Genomic DNA, 5,056 nt, shown 5'->3' on the forward strand with positions numbered 1-5,056 from the left:
TTCGACATAAGAATTAGCACTAGTTCAAAAAACAACGACACACTCAAGAATGAGGAAATACATGTTCGACATAAGAAAGTTGCACTGTTCAAAAAACAACGCACACTCAAGAATGAGGAAATACATGTTCGACATAAGAAAGTTGCACTGTTCAAAAAACACGCACACTCAAGAATGAGGAAATACATGATATCTACATAGGAAATGTAAAAACAAAACTATCAAAATAGAAGCAATTCAAAACTTTTCATATATCAATTAAAGAGCTTACTGAAATAAGGAAGCATTAATAGAAAAAAAGAATTGCTTAACTCATGGAGCAAGACTATATTTGAAGCCGTGGGGGCGTTATAATGTGACGCACAATCCCACTATTCGTTGTTAAAAGAGTAGCCCAAGAGTTGGCGGTCGGTGGTGATGACTAGCTGCCGTCCCTCTAGTTTTACACTGCTAAATTAGGGACGGCTAGCGCAGATAGCCCTCGTGTAGTTTTGCGCGAAATTCAAAAACAAACAAAACAAACAAACTATATTTGAAAATGTTATGTAAGGGAATATAGTACACTCTTGCTAAAGTTCAAGTTACATTAACGTTTACAGTAACACACTTGTACAGTTATATGTTATAAAGTTATAATATTTCATGACACACCAATGTTTTAAGCCTCTGCATCTGGTGTATTTAAGTACTATTATTGTTTAAGGCATACAACTTGGATGCAACACGGCTTCTTTCTTTTGTATGTGTAAATTAGCTTCGTTTTTATTCCAGGAAATGATTTTACACAGTCCTTGAAATAATACTCTAGTTTTTATCAGAGTTTACCAAACCGAATACTATACCACGAAAGTTCTAAGTACATTTTTTACTGGTGGTCCATTCAATCTTTTTAATATGTGTTCTATAATCACCTCAGTCATCTTGTGAGGTATTTTTAATGGTAGCTATTGTCGTAGCTTTTTCATCAAAACTGTTTTTCAAAGTGGAATTCTCGACTTCCACTAGGCTCGAGTACGTTTCTTGTCTAGAATTTCTTTTCTTTGAACTTTATATCCCCATTGTTACTGGATAGCAAATTAAGCTCGGCATCATCTTAAGGTAACAAAATAAAAATTTATTTTATTGACGAATTTATTTGCCAATGTCGCTTTATATTTATAACATCATTTCTCTTGCCATGTTTTACTCGTTGTGAACGGCACCTGCATATAGCCAATAGAGCGTTCAGAGTCTCGGTTTTTTTATTTCAGGGACAGTAACTGGGGGCAGTGCACAGAATAAGAGTATAGCTATATATATTTAATATAAAGTTTACAAAAAAAACAGTACAAAACGCAGTGATAATACAAAGAGTGATAACTGAAAAGCGGACGAATAATGGACTTAAAAACATGGCTTATGGAAGGTAAGTTCTTATGGTGCTGATGGACAATACCATATCTGGAGCCCATCATAGGAAAAGGAGAACCGACAAAAAAGAAAGATTTGGGAAATCAAGTTGGCGCTCTTCTCGAGATTTTACAAAGCTATACATTAAAAGATAGAGAAGAGAGTACCATTAGAACAAGTCAAAAGATTACTGCTACTAAAGCTAGTGAAAAGACTAGTGCTACAATTACCTGCTACTTCCTGTCTCGGAAACTAAAGAAACCACAACTTTTCGTGATAAATGTAATTCTAATGAAGAAAAATTGTCGTAAAGCAAAAATACACGTGCAGTCCAGTTTTTATAAGGACAAGGAAGAAAACTCATAAGATATTATTACACACAACAACTTGTCAGTGGAGAAGTCCTAACACAATGGGTTCAGTAATCAGTGCAGCTGAGTTTCATTCATCAAATGTGGAGGAGGAGAACTAGAAAAATGTATTAATCCTCTTAAGTCAACATGTAGAGTTAGCAAGTCATCTAGAGGATTTGAACAGTAGGATCAATTAGAATCTCTAGAAGTAAATCAAACAGCCGATCAGAAACCGTACTTCTGATTAAAAAAGAGACGCAAAATTAGCAATCTGTCCTTGAAAGACTTATTGCCTTGATAAAGAGTTTGTGAGTATCACAATTTCGCTCTTCGTGGAAGAAGTAAGAAACTCATCTTATCTAGAAAAGGAAACATTCTGAAATATGTTGAATATTTTGCCTTTTTTGGTTCTGCACGAAAGCATATATATATATATATATACTTGAAAGAATTAACACACAAGTAATCGATAAAAAAACAAAAACATGTGGAATGAAAGTCCAGACTCATCTAATGGCTACTGCTATAAATATCAAATATCATATATTATGTTTGACAGTTCTCCAGATATAAGCCAAACAAAACAGATGGCAATGATTCTTCTTTTAACATTGGCTACTGAAAATATCCTCGGAGTATTAGTGTTAGTATAACCAAAGTAATGCTGAGCAAACGTGTGAAAATAACGCAACTCTGAAAGGCTTACAAGGCCAAAGGTATGACAGTGGAGCCAACATGAAAGACAGGAACATTGACCTTCAAAAAAGAACAAGAAATTTAAACCCAAAATATTTTTTCCCACCATTCAATAAACAATCACCGAGACTCGTGTTGAGCGATGCAGCCAACTGTTTCACCGAGGCAATGTCATTCTATTTTGCTTAAATTGATTCTTAAAAAGTATTGCTAAGTATTGCTTATGAATTAACTGAGGCCAATGAGTAGTATGAGATTAGAAAGCAAAATTCATACTATTCGTGCATTTCGATATATCGACTGAGAGGTCTATAACGTTATGGTCTACATTGTAGAAGAAAATACCGTCACATAAGCTAGTGAAACAAGGCCGAGTTCTGAAGCGAAAAAAATTTGCTCCCAAGATTTTAAGTTTCAAATTTGTGGATTGTCTTGTGCTATGGCAGAATTAGCCGTATGAGTGTAATTTTATCAGCATGCAGCTACAAGACGGCAATTTTGACATTTGTTAAACTATTCCACAACTAGAATAAAATTATTTTCTTCTTGAGTGTAGGACTAGTAAAGAATTTGCAAAGAAATGATGGATGCAAGAAAGCTTAAAGAAATTGAAATAGCTAGATAATTTTCCCAAGAAAAGCATTGCTGTCGAAAAAAAAGTTTTTCTTGAAAAGTTATGACGAAATTATCCTTTGGTCACAGAAAAGTACAAGGTTACTTTCCTTAACAAAAATGTGAACTCAGTCATTAAATAAAATAACTTTAGGAATACAGCTCATCGTGAAGTTTTTGTACAGTATTGCCACCCTTTCGTATATGAGCCCAAGGGAGGTGGTAAAAAAATTGATCAATCCCCAAACTGGCTTATCAGATGGCGATATAACTTATGTTGGTGCAATAGAACTGTATGACAAATCAAAGAGCGATTAAAATGACTCAGTATATTAGAGTGCTATTAGTTTAACTAACTTTAGCCATACGCTTGCTAAATATTCCACTAAAACTGTTAAAAATGATTTGGAATTACAATAATATTAATTTTCTTGTAATAATAATTCACCTTCAAACAACTTGTTGTTTTGTAAATGGTTTTGAAACGACTATTTCTATGACAATATATTTATTTCAGTACAACGATTCATCTCTAACATGATCACCTACAACATTCAAAGTACAAATAGATCTATTATCCCACAAATAGCTGCTTCGAAACTTTATATATGTTCGATAATTAAGTAGGTATATCTTATAAAGAAAGTATTTATTGATTTGTTACAGAAACTATTTTTGTTTGGTTTAGAGCATATCTACACTATGGGATACTTGCATTCGGTTCACTGCGTTGTAAGTCTGTAAGAGTTACCTCTGATCACCGGGGAATCAACACTTTTTATGGTGTTAACGCCTTTCCTAAGCTGACGAAACATTATTATAATTAATCATACTTCTCATAAGACTTTAGTAACAGGTTTATTATATTATTAACACTAAGTCCCCCGGCGGGATAGCAGTAAGTATATCGATTTACATCGCTAAAATCCAGGATTCGATTATTAATATATTAGTCCTAATACTGTTTGTTTGTTTTGAATTTCGCGCAAAGCTACACGAGGGCTATCTGCGCTAGCCGTCTCTAATTTAACAGTGTAAGACTAGAGGAAAGGTAGCTAGTCATCACCACCCACATCCAACTCTTGGGCTACTCTTTTACCAACGAATAGTGGGATTGACCGTCACACTATAACACCCCCATGGCTGAAAGAGCGGGTGGACGGGGATTCGAACCCGCGACCAGCAGATTGCGAGCCAAGCGCCCTAACCACGTTGTCAGTACTGCCGGGCTAGTACTAATATTAATATCTTATGATAAGTATAATTTATTTACTGTTTTCTTTTTTAATCAAACACTTAAATTGCGGTTTAAACCAAGATGGATAAAAAGCTTTTACGTTTTTTTCTACTGAAGGTAGTTTCTGTTTTAAATTTTATCAATATATTAAACTATTTCTATTCTTTTTGTCTGTAAAGGAATTAATATATAATATATATATAGCAATATTAATAAGTTAACTTTACCCAATCAATGAGCAAGACTTTGTAAAGAGCTTTTAATTTATGATTAGTCAAGAAGAATCAAATGCTATTTTTAAACATATTAAATAGCCCCATCGCTACCCATTTAATTTCTCGCTTAACTGTCTATAATAGGTGTAGTACGATATAAAGAAGACTAGTAATTTCTGGAAAAGGCAATAGGAGTCCATTAGTCATGAGGAGGTGAAGAGATTGAAACTGACAGTATGCAGCAAGTTATTCTAAACATCTGGGTATGTTTATCTTTGTTCCTACATCTTAAAAAGCTAGTATAAATCTAGGTTTGTCTATCTCCATTTTCCCATCTCTTCAAGAACTGATCCAAGTCATTCTGTCCCGTCTCTCTTCTGTTCCCACATCTTTCGTAAGAACATATCATTACAATAACTCTCCTGTTGTCTTGTACTTAAATTCATCGACCAGTGTAAAACGGGAAAAGCATATCGTTTCCCATCGATCTTGTCGGTTCTCAACAAAATAAAGCTCTAAAAGATTATTTGACACGTATGTAATTAATTTATGCT

This window comes from Limulus polyphemus, unplaced genomic scaffold (assembly GCF_000517525.1).
Source record: "Limulus polyphemus unplaced genomic scaffold, Limulus_polyphemus-2.1.2 Scaffold128, whole genome shotgun sequence".
Classification (NCBI taxonomy): domain Eukaryota; kingdom Metazoa; phylum Arthropoda; class Merostomata; order Xiphosura; family Limulidae; genus Limulus; species Limulus polyphemus.